The sequence below is a fragment of the Schistocerca cancellata genome, chromosome 9, assembly GCF_023864275.1.
Source record: "Schistocerca cancellata isolate TAMUIC-IGC-003103 chromosome 9, iqSchCanc2.1, whole genome shotgun sequence".
Taxonomy (NCBI): Eukaryota; Metazoa; Arthropoda; class Insecta; order Orthoptera; family Acrididae; genus Schistocerca; species Schistocerca cancellata.
The window spans coordinates 187523473-187539287 of NC_064634.1; the positions used below are offsets into that span (position 1 = coordinate 187523473).

A 15815-nucleotide genomic window follows, 5' to 3' on the forward strand; every position below is an offset into this window, starting at 1 on the left:
TTTATTCCCAAGGAATAATCCTCCTAGATTACTTGGAAAAAGGCAGAAACATAATTGGACACTATTATGCTTCATAGTCAGACCGTCTGGAACTTGCGTTGGTTAAAAAAGACCAAGGATGCCACACAAAAAAGTGCTCTTTCACCAGGATAATGCACCATCCCACACATCAGTCATAACATAGGTGAAAGTGCATGAACTGGACTTCAAATTGGTTCCTCATACAGCATGTTCACCAGATGACTAAGCCACATGTAAAAAGGTCAACAACATATGAAATTTTGTTCTCGATTTTAATCATTAGAACACCCATCGTGAAAAATCCCACTTTCATGTTATTACTGTTTGTGGTATGATATTCTTCCAATTAAAGGTAGTATGATTCTAACTTTGTTATAATACATAGCTTACATTATAGTTCACATAAGTGAAGGCGTACCATATGTCTGGGATTAGCTCGGATAATCCTGTTTTTTTAATGCTGTCCGGGAATACCAAAATGTCCAACGTTTGAGAATTTTACAACTGGTGAAAATTTTTTTTGTTTTAAATTTTAGAGCTATTTGTTGAACAACGCACTTTTTAAACATTCTCTTTCCAAGTCTCTCTCAACATACCTTGGAGCAAGTGCTAACGTCAGAGAGGCATAACTACCAATTCTGCCACAATTTTTCACTTAAGGAATTTGGTGACAAAATGGGTAATGTGTTTGTATTGTTTTCATGCATGAAGTACTAATCTAACAACAGAAGTAAATGAAATATGGATCTGATAAGTTACCAGCTCAAATAAGCCAGCTTCATCTTGTTCACTAAGAACCACATATCAGAGTGCTGTGTTTTGCAACTGCGGTCAGTGTTTTAAACAGGTATTTGTTGGAGGTTGGTAGTTGGAGATGGGGGGAACAGGCAATGGAGTGAGGTTAAATGGAAGAGGAAGTGGGGAAAGCAGTCTGGGAGGGGGTGGTAGGGATGTCAAGAGTTTAAGAATTATAGAATGTATAACTGTTAAAATTCTCGTTGGAACACCAATAGTGTAGAACAATAGGTGCGTAAAATGCAAATAGCATAAATATTGAATTTATGAAATCGAGTGTGGGGGAGCGTGGGCAACGGAAGGGGAGGGGGAGAGTGGCAGAGTGCTATGGGTTTAACAAGAGATAGTCTTATATTAAAGCTGCAAGAAGTCAGTAATGCAAAAAACCTTGTCAATGATACCAGAATGGATGTAGAGTTGTTCTTAATATGTTATGTTGTTGTATTCTGTTCTGTATATCAAGTGGTGCGCTTTGTGTTTACACATGTAGTTCATTAAATGGTATGATTTGTAGGCACATATACATATAGTTACTAATCAAATGATGCCACACATGCTAAGGTGACAACACAACTTATCACGGGCAAATTACACAGTATTTTTTTAACGAAATATTATTTGACAGTTTAATACCTACAATATGAAACACATAAAGAGCAGTGTGTAGCCTGTATGTTAACAAAACATCTCAGATCCTTTTTGCATTGCAATTTCATTGAATACTGCTTTAATGTCATGGATTGTGGTGGAAAAATTTTATAGTGTGGCATGTTTGTCAGTGATCATTTTAAGTAAATTAATTTCTGTGAATTTATGTAGCTGGGATAAAAGATAGCTGTTATGTGGCAACCACAAGAATTTAATGAAAACTGCTATTAATATTTGGAAATAAATTAAAATGCAAACTTTATAAGTTATTTATGTAGCTCTGTGCTGCTTAATATTGGCAATATTCAAATAAAATGTTGTGGCTGTGCAAATGATGCTGTATTGCACTTTCTGATAATCTGAAAAAATAAGTTATTAGTTTCCTAACATGTAGGGGTGCTAAAGATACATAAAGGTTTCAAGAGTAAATAAACACGTATATTTAACCAAAATGCAACATAAGTACACTTAACAATGTCTCTCACATCTATCCTCATCCAAAAACATGACCACCAGAGAAAGTAATTACATAAAATCATTTGACTGTTTCACAGTCATTCTTAAATACAATTAAGTTGAATGATAGCCGTTATTTTTTTTGTACATTGTTACATTCATTTTTCAAGAATCATGAAATCATTGCACTGTAATTCCTTATGGAAAAATGTTGTTCTCCACAGGGCAACCAGTACAAGGTGCAAAACTGTAAAAGGAGAATAAAATAGTAGATTATAAAAGTGGAAATAAAGTAGCAAAAACTAAATTAGTATCTGAAGTGTGATACTCTGAAAGTTCAGTGTCATAAGTTCTTACTCAGAAAGTATAAAAATAAAACTGTGTATTGTTTTCATTAAGATATTAAAAGTATAGGCCTAGAACAATGGACACATAAATAGTGAAAGACATAAAGGTCATGAAATTACCAAAATGGGATTATCTTGAGTATCTAGAATTGCATGAAGTATCATTAAACATTGTCAATTTTAAAAAGCATGGAAACCGGTAAAAAATATAAAACATTAAATTATAAAAGCGAAACAGCATGCAGTAACTAATGTTATAGGGGACAGGGTGTGACAGTTATGGTTACCTGCATTTGCTTCTGCTTGGTGACACTGTATGACGCACACTGTTGCAGTATGTACGGAAGCCAGTCTGCACTTGCACAACCACCTGCTGCTAGGGGGATGGTGTGTGAGCCATTAATAAAATCATTCAACTGATTTAATGTGTTGCCAGGCTCTTGAGACAGGGTGAAAAAATCTCAATTGCTTCCGACATTGTTAGAAGTTGATCCCTTAGGTTCATTGTGCAGCACTTTCAAGTGCGTATTGATAGTTCCAATAGCATGCTTTGATGTTAGAAGATGCTCATCAAACACTGTTTTATTACAATGAATTGAAGTGTGCTCTTTGATCCATATTTCAAACGTGCTGCCTGTGGACCTGTGTAAGATTTTTTAGAGTTTTCACATTTTAGTTTACATACACCTGCTGCTGTGAATTACGAGGCTTTTTCTATTCACATGCTACCTCAGGGTGAAGTGAATAATGTCATTACAGTAGAGCGTCAATTATCCGAAGTAATTGGGGGACATGGGTGTTTGGAAAACTGGTTTGTTCGGATAATCGAACTGTACATGTTTATTTGCCAAAAAGAAGTATTGTACAGTAAATTTATTCATAAAAACAGGCATCTCTTTTAGTATTACAAAAACATACAAAGGCAACTTCAGTAGGAATATATAGTACGTTTTTGTTTTTTTATATCCGTAATTGTCTACTTCCCCACCTTGTACTCATTGGATAAAGTGGTTGCAGATTCACCTTCTTCTAACCTTTTAATAATCTCGTACTTGTCCCTCATAGAAAGGACAACACGTTTACGTTTAAGCATTTTGTATCGTCAAGTTCACTTCTTCACGCAGCAGCACACAATTAGTCGTAACACAGAACAGAAGGTGACTGTTGGCACCGTGAGAAGTTCTTCTTGGGGGCGCGCAATCTTTCAAACTGCGCGGAGCGGCACGCCTCAACTCTAAGCTGGCGCAGCTGTTGCTGTGAACAGCTTTGATACTGCCACTACTTCTACTGCCAGTGCCAAGCCGACAGAAGTGTGCTGATTGTTGAAACACAGTGACTGGCGGCTTGGCTGGTCAGCAGTGCCTTGTGAAGGAACCATTAGAAGCAATGTTCCACCAGTGGTGGCCCAGTGCGGCAACTACTGAGGGAATCTTGGTTTGGGAGTGAGGGGGATGATGGACGGTAGGGTGGGAGAGTAACAGGTGCGAGCGAGTACACAGTTCGGTTAAGCGGCCATTCGGTTGACCGACGTTCGGATAATCAACACTCTACTGTTGTTTTAAACCCTATATGCAAATTAGTATTGCAAAATTCTCGAGCAGGAACATCTGAAACCTGTCCTTTATAATTCAAGGCCATGTACACTACTTTCTTGTCTTCCTGTTCACCTGTTCACGTGCTGCCATTGATTTTATGCCGTTGTTGTCTGTTAATTTTATGAAATACCTGCCTCTCTGGTCATTTAGGTAATCCCATTTTCACAGAAAAATTTCTTTCAATTTTGTTAGCATAACATTTTCTGAAAACAGGCTTAATGAAGTGACTAGAGATTCTACAAAAATGTTTCAGGCACAACTAATGGGCACAATTCGAAACTCAAATTTTCTGTTTTCTGACGGGCAAAAAGCGATGTATAAATGCCAGACGCACATATGCAGGTTAAGCTTCATAAAAAAAAAGTCCTAATGCTCTGATAAATGCAGTGCTAATATAAACATTGAAAATGCTATACACTTTTCACAAACAGTATAGTTTGCGGACAAAGTCAAACCATCTGATTCCATCTTTTTATCCCTAGATATGGTGAATTTGTATATTAACATGCCTGTTTGCAAGCCATTAGAAATAATTAAGAACAACCGTGAATTAATGGAGCTTCGAGAACTGACATTTTCCTATTTTAGGTTTAAAGGTAAGATATTCCACAAACCCGGGAGGGCCAGCCATTGGAAATTCCCTCATCGGTGTTATGGCTGAGATTTACCTTAATCATTTAGAAAACTAATGTTTCACTAAGAACCCTGAAACAGCCAGTAAAGTTGTCTGCTATTACCGCTACGTTGATGATGCTACTTTGTAGGTTAAAGGAGATCAAAGTGATTTTAATGACATAGTGGAGAGAATGAGTGCCATTCACCCAAAAATTAGGTTTAAAGCAAATAAAGAAGCCATCAACTGTTTCGACACTACGGTTACAAGTAAGGTGGGTAAACATTGTTTTAGCGTGTACAGAAAACTGACCTGTGCAGACATTATCACTGACTAAATCCTGGCACCCTGAAAGAATCAAGATGGCATATTTTCGATCCATGATTAATAGGTTATTAAAATTGCCACTAAGCAAGCATGAGAGGAATAAGAAATCACTTTTATAAAGCACGTTGCAGTGAGCAACGGTTACACAGTCTAAACAGTAACTAAGTTATTATAGAAAATTAAAAAACAACCATAGCGTGAGATCACTAGTAGCAAGCTAAAAGGTGAACAGCAATACAAGAAACTAGCACATATGCCCTTGAGTTATAAAGGACAGATTTCAGATTGTTGACTTCCATAACTCATTTACCACTGTAAGAACTGTCTAGTGGCAGTTTGAAAACTGGGCAGGGCAGACTGTCTGGTATAATCTGCTCCTTTTTGGTAAACATTGTAACTGTGTGCTCAGAAGTGGACTTTCCAGATCATCTGTGCATGCAGGTAAGCTGGTCGGCTGCTGTAAGCGGCCAGCTGGTGGCCCGGGGACTGCAGCGGTCAGATGTATGTCCTGTCCACCCAAGGGCCGCAGTTCATGAGCACTTTGTCCACTTGTTAGATATTGCTGAATAGCACCTATAAAGTAATACGGAATTATTGTGAGTGGAAAAAAGGGGAAGACATTGAGTCCTCTTGCACTACATGCTCAAAACAAATGTACTAATGCAGGACCAGAGGCCTGCAAGTGAATTGCGTACACAGATGTTGTTGCTAGGCACTTTTACAACACCACTTTGAATATGGGATTTAAAACTAATGACATTACTCTCTTCAGCCTGAGTATCGTATGAATAGAAAAGCCTCAAAATTCATGAGAGCAGGTGTATATAAACTAAAGTGTAGAAACTGTCAAAAAATTTACGTACGTCAAACAGGCAGGACGTGTGAAATATGCATCAAAGAGCACACTTCAGTTCACAGTAATACAACAGCGTTTGGTGAGCATCTTCTAACATTGAAGCAAATGCTTGAACTATTGATATGCACTTGAAAGTGCTGCACAATGAACCTAAAGGATCACCTTTTAACAATGTTGGAAGCAATTGAGATTTTTACACACTATTTGCAAAAGCCTGGCAACACATTAAATCAGTCGAATGATTTTTATTAATGGCTCACACACAGTCCCAGCAGCAGGCGGGCGTGCAAGTGCTGACTGGCTTCCATACGTAATGCAAATCTGCACGCCATACAATACCGTCAAGCAGAAGCAGATGCAGGTAACCATAACTGTCACACCCTGTCAGGGGTTAGTTGCTGTATGCAGTTTCACTTTTATAATTTATTGTTTTATATTTTTTACTGCTTTATACATTACATGCTTTTTAAAATTGACAATATTTAATGACACCTCATGCAACTCTAGGTACTCAACATAATCCCACTTCTGTAATTTTACTGTTTCACTATTTATATGTCAATCGTTTTAGGAATATACTTTTAGTATTTTAGTGAAAAAAAAATTATAGTTTTACTTTTATGCTTTCGGAGTAAGAACTTATGACCTTGTGCTTTCAAAGTTTGAAAATAGCTTCAGATATTAATTCAGTTTTCACTACTCAATTTCCACTTTTATAATCTACTATTTTATTCTCTTTGTACAGTTTTACAAATCCCATCTGGTACCTTAACAGAAGGTTTTTATTATGTTATCGACTTTTTGCAGTTTCAGTATAAGACTCACTCTTACAAAACCCATGTGATGCTAGGTATGCTCCCTTTGGTAAAAACTGTGCTACAAATAAATATAAATGATGCTGTTCACACTCATCTGATATTATGTTCAATAGTGTGACGTACTGAGAGTTATTGTGTGTGTTACACGAGGGATCTCCAAAATACAGTCTGCAGGTTGCATCTGGTACAAGCTTGAACGAAGCTTTTTAAAATAGTGTGATAGTCTTCCTGCTTGTTTAATTCAATTGTAATTTCAAGCTTTCTTTCTTCTGAATGCATGTGAAATATGTCCATTCAAGCTAAAAAGAGAAAATTGAATGTGAGTGTCCTATCTTCAGTACAACGTGGTCATGAAATATTTCGTTATAGAGAAAGCCAACAAATCAGTGAGTGTTGTTTGTAATGAAGTTATTGCTGTTCTTATGGAAAACAATAGTCAGTGCCACTATGAAAAAATGCATGATGCACATTTCGATAGCAGTGCATTTTAATTACAACTAGAGAGGTGTTTTCTTTACAGAACCAAATGATGTAAAGCTACTCTTTTAGCAAATACAGTGACATGTTGAGTTGAAGAAATTGTCTGTAATTTATCCAAACAGTTACAAGAAAAGACATATAAGTTTGCTTGGTACCCAACAGACCTGGATGAATCGCAGACATCTCTGATGTTACTCAATTGAGGTTTAACACAGACTTCGAAGTTACTGAAGAACCAGCAAATCTTATTTCCTTGCAGATGGGTGCAGGGGATTGTGTGCCAAATATACAGGTCTCATTGGAACACCGCACCAATGCATTCAATGTGAAGCCAGTGGTGTTATCAAACCCTGGAAAACACACTGCACTATTGAAATGGATGCACTTTGGGCAAAATTAGTGGGTGTGTCTTGTGTGAAGAATACCGTTGTAATTTTGGTTTTTAATTTCATTCGATGTCATGGACTCGCTAATACCGTCAATTCAACCTTTCCTACAAGAGGTAGAACCTTTGTCAAGTATTCTCTCATACCACATGGCAGTGATATGGTTAATGTGTGATAAAATTTTGCAAAGCTTCTTCTCTTGGAGAACAGAGATGAAATATTTTTGAATGAGAAAAACAATCTTGAATGAAATAAATCAAACTTCAAGAGGAGGACAGTATTATTTTTAGTCTTTACAAGCATGTTAAAGATTTTAGTCAAAACTGATACTTTCTGAGCACAATATCACACTGAAACATTCCTCACATTTTGCCAACTCCCAGTCATCGAATGGTGAACATGCTTAAAGTTCTCCATTTTAGTTCACAGGGTAATTTCCTGGTGATCTGAAGGAGTTTTCTTCCAGGTTCTTGTATTTAGATGCTTATTCCAATGAGATCAAGATTTTTCAGAACAGACGCTTATTCCAATGAGATCAAGATTTTTCAGAACCCCTTTTCCTGTAAAGTGGAAGATGCAAGTGGAAATCATTGACCTGCAAGCTGATTATTCCGTGAAGGACCAGTTTAAAGAAGAAAGCTGTGTTGAGTTTTACAAGTTTCTTCCAGAAGGAAACTACCACAAGATCAAAGATTTTGCACAAGATTTGTTGTCTGTATTTGGCACTACCTATATGTGGGAACAAACATTTTATTTAGTGAAATTTAGAAAATCTAAACACAAAAGCAACAAACATCTGTGAAATAGTTTACTCATACAACAGATTAAGTTAAGAGCCACACTTTCAGAAAATTCTAAATTTCATTCCTTTCACTAAGTGTGCAGAGGAGAGTGTTGTGCCAGGAGGATACTGCACTGAAAAACATAAGTTTTTTGGTCAGTACTTCAGTCTAATGACTTCATAATAGAATCACATGCATGAGTAAGTATTAAAGACTGCCAGAGCAATTTCCGTCATGTTATGCAGTTCTTGTAGTTATTGGATACGAGATTGTGTTTTGTGCAGCATTTGTAAATATTTTGAGTTCTACACATTTAAGCTCTGTATAATAATACAAGGGAAGTCTGTAAAGTTTGGCATTGGCTTCAGAAAATAAAGGAAACAAAAGTTACAAACAAAATACCTCTACTGGTCTTCAAAGTAAGTAGTTGTCAACGCCACATAGTTGTTCATCTTCCACACTTTCCAAAAAATAGTCTGACAAAATCCAAGAATAAGACAATGTTGATTGCCTTTTTTGACAGCATGGGCTTGATCCATCATGAATATCTATGCAGGGAAGATGGGGGAGATAATGAACGCCACACCATTAACTGTCACTTGGTCTCCAGATCGTACTGGTAGCACAAGGTCCCATGACCTGTAATGACATGAATGTCCAACAAGGCATGACCACACGTGCTTTGAACGATTCCACAAGAATCGTTTGCTGACAGTTTACAATATTTTTACAGCTGATGTCAAAAGTGTGATACTACTAGTAGTGATTACTTTGAAGGACACTAAAGGTGTTTTGTTTGTAACTCTTGTTTCCTTTATTTTCTGAGAACACTGACCAAACCTTTTCGGTGCACCTTGTATATTAAAGCTACTTGGAACATTTGTTAATTCTTCAGTTAGAGAATCTTAATGCAAGCAAAATTTAGTTACACAAAGTATGGATGGATAATCCATAAATCTGAGTTTCGTTAATGTTTCAACAATTTCATCTGCCTTGAAAAATGAAAATGTGTATTGTTTCCAACTGCTTCCATTTAAAATGTATTTTACTTGTAACTGGTTTTGGATAATGCTTTTGTTTAATTTGACTTGACATGCTGATTATTAGTGTGCAGTAGAGTAATAATGTAACTAAGAGATGATTAACAACAGATTGGGAAAATTTTCTCAATTGCAAAGCTTTTAAATTTCAACAGAATATTTGTTTCTAAGTACATGGCCTTGTTGTACTTTGGGGAACATGTATTCACATTTGGATAACCCTTAATTTTCCAGAGTAATTTTTGTAATTTCAAGAAAAAAAGCTGCAGCACACAGAAAGTCAATTGGGCTAGATAGAGGCAAAAATCTGAATTAAGGGTTCCAACATACATCACTCTCCTCTACTAAAGATTTATAAAGTGTACCTGAGCTCTTCATCGAACATTGTGTTTCTGTCAAACAACAATAAATTTCGTTGTAATTTTCTTCTCGGATTTCTGAGAACAATGTGTTGTTATCTGGTGCCTACTGGACTCAAAACTTGATATATGGCCCTCGTGCTGTAATAATTTCGAGACCCATGTTAGACTGTGCTTAAAGTTTGTGAAAGTCCAGTCCTTCAATAATTTGCAACACAGCTGGACAGTAATTTTGCTGTCTTTACACCCCCCCTCTCCCCCCAATAAAAAAGAACAAATAACATTTTTATGGGAATTGGGGTGTACTCTCACAGATGTCTAACAATAACTGCTGTAGGATATCTGTTAGCAACCACAGTTACTTCTCACTATTGGCAGACCCATCAATAAAACAAGGACCAACAATGTGATTCATGAAAGCCTGCACCCCAAGTTGACACACTGAGGGGGTTGTTTATCCACTTCTCTCAGCCAATGTGGATTTACAGCTGACCTGTAGTGCGCATTGTGAAGATTCTTGTGCCTGTGGTTTGTAAATGATGCTTCATCTGTAAACAAAATCTGGTACAGCTATAACTGATTTTAAAAGCCATTTCTGTGAAACTGTTGAAGTGAAATGTGGGAAATATGAAATGTGTTGACTGTAGTATTCACAAAATACTCCCCTGGTTGATCTGACTAGCACATTCTAGCTGCCTTGTAGCAAGATGTGTATTGTAAGTAACGGCTGCTAAAACTTTTGTTTGATTGTGTTTAGATGTTCTGTTTTTTCCATTGGTGTATTTTATTCTTTATAGTTCCAGTTTTTGAATGCTACTTATATGTTTGCAAAGACAGATTGTGATGGCTTGGCACAATCAGGATATATTTTGGTTTATAAATGGACTACTTGTTCTAAGAATTTGGTGACATTTGCCATAAATAAAAACCTAATCCTCTTTTTTGACAACCTCATGAAACTCTGAATAACTTCATGAGCTAGTTTTCTCATACCTACAACAGCAGAAAACAGACTGATGGATTTCAAGTGCACAGATAAAACACAGGAACCATACTTATGTAAGGTATAGTAGACAGATGTTTGTGGGATCTCTTCTGATTGTGTGACAATGTTTTTTGGTGCTGTTACCTTGCAACAATCTGAAAAATTTTTGTCCAGTCACTGAAGTCCTCTATGAAGGCTATTTCCAATGCCACAGAAAAAACTGCACAGTCCCACCTTAAAAAAATCATAATTCAGCTGCTATAAATATTAAAAATTGCTTGAATGTCTGAAAATTTCCCACACTGTCCAACTCAGTTTGGTGAAAATCTCATCTCAACATATTTACTCGTTCTGCAAATGTTTAGAGTGGCCTGTCTTTGCTGCCCTCACTCTGTAGTGAGTAATGTGGTAGTACTGCAGTCCAACGATAGTGCTGTAGTATTTGGCTTTCCTTAATTCTTTCGCTGCTACAGACATGCTCCTTGCATTCTGGTGGCTGTGCTGAGACTGGGCATTCCTGCCAATATGAAATACTTATCATCCGATTTTTCAAAAACTATTAAGTGAAAAAATTTTGATTGTTGCGCACCTTACAGTCTGATACCTTCACTCAATACCTTTCATTATGCATCATACATACTGCATTACATTACATTAAGCAAAATATTTGCACAAAATTTTAAAGATTTTGCAGTGGTAAAAATGCATTGTGTAAACTTTGTCTATGGTTCATTTTAGTTCATACACTGCAGTGAATGAAATGTAAACAACATATTGAAATTTTATTTAAAATTGAGAGCAGACGGATATCTCACTTCATTCTTGATTTATTTGTTATTATATCCAAAAGATGGTCAAGCGCGAGGTGCCTATTCACATCCTTGCACACCACAAATCAGGTGGTCACAACAATCATCATATCTCATAAATGATTCATGATATCGAAATGAGGTTTTTTGCAAATCATAGAATGTATGATAAATACTCAAACATTTTTTATTCACCAAGATACAGAAGTAACTCGTCCGCAGCAGTGAGGTCAGCAGCTCAGGATGCATTCAGGCACCCACAGCACTACAGGAAAACCTAAACTGCATGTGTATACATGTCCACAGCACATGTTGAACAGTTTCGCTGGATGTGTATGTGTGCCCAGACCAGCAAAAGGGTTAAACAAAATAAATCTGGATTCTCATGTATCATAAGACATTAAAGAGGCCTTAAATTTCTCATTCTTCTAGACAACAACATATTTTACATTGCTTCTGTTTTGTGATGTCAATTTTGAAACCATTTATTCTGACCATTATAAAGGTATTTCTTGCTATATTTAAGTTGGTTTTCTAACAGGAAGCATAGCACTGTCAGTGTGAGGTGCACAAATCTGATATCAGAACTTCTGTAACCAACTCTCATTTTTAATGCCATCTTTGTCTTGTTCATTTGACACACTACTGATTTTGACTTGACAAACTTGAAGGAAAGTGGAGAACATTAGTTTGATCAGAAACAAGAACTTATTGTCAACACTAAATTTTCTCAGAATGCCCCTAGCTGTCTATAAAGTAAAGTTTTGAAGATGGCCGCATGGCCATTGACCGTTTACAAAGTAAAATTAAAGCAATAGCAGCCCTAGGTCACAAAAAAGAAGTTTTTGACCTAGGTTTCAGCACTGCCATGAGTGCCTTCATCGGAAGTAAAACACTCAACTGGCATCTCACATATAAAATTAAATATCAAGCAATAAAGCTTTAGTCACAAAATTTTTAGAACAATACATACAAGGTGACACAAAATACTTACATTTGTAATACAAATGATTATTGCCACATATTTTAAATTAGTTTGCATACAGTACAAAGTTGAGACATACATCACTGAGTTGAGACATTCTATGTCATTCATTTACAATATGTCTAAAGGTTTTATAACACATCTGGAAATGAAGTGGGTCTACAGATCTGTTTACATACCTCTCATGAAGCTCACATTGGCAGACCATAAGCAACAAATGGCACATTATGACTTACAGCAACAAGGTTCTACACAAAGGGTGGGAAACATACTAAAGAGACAAGGACTCAACGTAGTATACCAAACCAACAACACCATACAGAACAGATTTGGATGAAGCACCACCTACAATGACAAAAGCCAGTCTCGTATACATTAACTAACTACCAACTGCTATTATTGAGCATATGTGAGTCAAACATGCAGAAATTTTAGAACCAGTTGTAAAGGACATCTCAGAGCACTGAAAAGTGATCACTCCTAATCAACATTTGCTGACCATCTAAAAGCATTGAATCACGATCCAACAAACACAGAAACTAATTTAAAAAGTTTTAAAACTACTAACGGCCTATACCAAAAATTAACACTAGAAAAAAATTATCATATTCAAAAATCAATAGCCGAAGAAAAATAAATAGACATCACAAAGCAAGAAAACTGCATATGAGCACCCTCCAAAATTGAATTCCCCTCCACCACATACTCCACACCATTCACTCTACCTGTCAATCCATAACTCCCTCATTTCCCTCCCAAACATACAACAAAACAAATGAACACCATACAGCCACACCAACTTGTAATGGCAGCAGAAAGTGAAGGAAATAATTGTGTTACATTGACACAAATATGGGGAAAACACCACAACATCAAACACTAACCTACTAAATAACCAGTATATAGTGATTCTGTTGTAAAAAAAACAATAAAATTACCAAAGGTTTTGTTGATTGCAGATGACAAGCTGTAGATTGTGTAGAAGATGTAAAGCCACCAGCATAAACAACCAATAGTTTCATGTGAGGTATGTAAAGAAACGAATAGATTAGATTAGATTAATACTAGTTCCATGGATCATGAATACGATATTTCGTAATGATGTGGAACGAGTCAAATTTTCCAATACATGACATAATTAAGTTAATTTAACAACATACTTAAGTTAATGTAACAACTTTTTTATTTTTTGTGTTTTTTATAATTTTTTGTTTGTTTTTTCTTTTTTTCTTAATTTATATCTAAAAATTCCTCTATGGAGTAGGAGGAGTTGTCATTCAGAAATTCTTTTAATTTCTTCTTAAATACTTGTTGGTTATCTGTCAGACTTTTGATACTATTTGGTAAGTGACCAAAGACTTTAGTGGCAGTATAATTCACCCCTTTCTGTGCCAAAGTTAGATTTAATCTTGAATAGTGAAGATCATCCTTTCTCCTAGTATTGTAGTTATGCACACTGCTATTACTTTTAAATTGGGTTTGGTTGTTAATAACAAATTTCATAAGAGAGTATATATACTGAGAAGCTACTGTGAATATCCCTAGATCCTTAAATAAATGTCTGCAGTATGATCTTGGGTGGACTCCAGCTATTATTCTGATTACACACTTTTGTGCAATAAATACTTTATTCCTCAGTGATGAATTACCCCAAAATATGATGCCATATGAAAGCAATGAGTGAAAATAGGCGTAGTAAGCTAATTTACTAAGATGTTTATCACCAAAATCTGCAATGACCCTTATTGCATAAGTAGCTGAACTCAAACGTTTCAGCAGATCATCAGTGTGTTTCTTCCAATTTAATCTCTCATCAATGGACACACCTAAAAATTTGGAATATTCTACCTTGGCTATATGCTTCTGATTAAGGTCTGTATTTATTAATGGCGTCATACCATTCACTGTACGGAACTGTATGTACTGTGTCTTATCAAAATTCAGTGATAGTCCGTTTACAAGGAACCACTTAGTAATTTTCTGAAAGACAGTATTGACAATTTCATCAGTTAATTCTTGTTTGTCAGGTGTGATTACTATACTTGTATCATCAGCAAAGAAAACTAACTTTGCCTCTTCATGAATATAGAATGGCAAGTCATTAATATATATTAAGAACAACAAAGGACCCAAGACTGACCCTTGTGGAACCCCATTCTTGATAGTTCCCCAGTTTGAGGAATGTGCTGATGTTTGCATATTATGAGAACTGCTTATTTCAACTTTCTTCACTCTTCCAGTTAGGTATGAATTAAACCATTTGTGCACTGTCCCACTCATGCCACAATACTTGAGCTTGTCTAGCAGAATTTCATGATTTACACAATCAAAAGCCTTTGAGAGATCAAAAAAATCCCAATGGGTGGTGTTCGGTTATTCAGATCATTCAAAATTTGATTGGTGAAAGCATATATGGCATTTTCTGTTGAAAAACCTTGCTGGAAACCAAACTGACATTTTGTTAGTACTTCATTTTTACAGATATGTGAAGCTACTCTACAATACATTACTTTCTCAAAATTTTTGGATAAAGCTGTTAGAAGGGAGATTGGACGGTAATTGTTGACATCAGATCTATCCCTCTTTTTGTGCAAAGGTATAACAATAGCGTATTTCAGTCTATCAGGGAAAATGCCCTGTTCCAGAGAGCTATTACACAGGTGGCTGAGAATCTTACTTATCTGTTGAGAACAAGCTTTTAGTATTTTGCTGGAAATGCCATCAATTCCATGTGAGTTTTTGCTTTTAAGCAAGTTTATTATTTTCCTAATTTCAGAGGGAGAAGTGGGTGAGATTTCAGTTGTATCAAATTGCATAGGTATGGCCTCTTCCATTAACAGCCTAGCACCTTCTAATGAACACCTGGATCCTACTATATCCACAACATTTAGAAAATGATTATTAAAAATATTTTCAACTTTTGACTTTTTGTTCGTAAAGTTTTCATTCAATTTGATGGTAATACTGTCTTCTTGTGCTCTTAGTTGACCTGTTTCTCTTTTAATAATATTCCAAATTGTTTTAATTTTATTATCAGAGTTGCTGATTTCAGACATGATACACATACTTCTGGATTTTTTAATAACTTTTCTTAATATAACACAGTAGTTTTTATAATGTTTGATAGTTTCTGGGTCACTACTCTTTCTTGCTGTCAGATACATTTCCCTTTTCCGGTTACAAGATATTTTTATACCCTTAGTAAGCCATGGTTTGTTACAAGGTTTCTTACAAGTATATTTAACTATTTTCTTGGGGAAGCAGTTTTCAAATGCATTTACAAAAATGTCATTAAATAAATTATATTTTAAATTGGCATCAGGTTCACAGTACACCTCATCCCAGTCTAACTGCTGTAGGCTTTCCCTGAAATTTGCAATTGTTAAATCGTTGACTGAACGTACTACTTTGGAGGACTGTTTAGTATTGCTGAATGGAGCTACGTCATATATTGTAACTAGCTGTGCACCATGATCAGAAAGACCATTCTCAACAGGCTGAGCATTTATCTGG

General features: G+C 36.0%; 1 protein-coding gene across 1 annotated transcript in view; it reads right to left on the minus strand.

The window, feature by feature from the left end:
- Positions 1 to 1932: 1932 nt before the first annotated feature.
- The window catches only part of LOC126100256 (non-structural maintenance of chromosomes element 1 homolog), a 54424-nt gene continuing 40541 nt past the window's right edge, over positions 1933 to 15815 (minus strand). The window contains exon 6 of the mRNA XM_049910842.1: positions 1933 to 2167. The gene's annotated coding sequence lies outside the window, so the exon portion shown is untranslated. The remainder of the gene's footprint in view (positions 2168 to 15815) is intronic.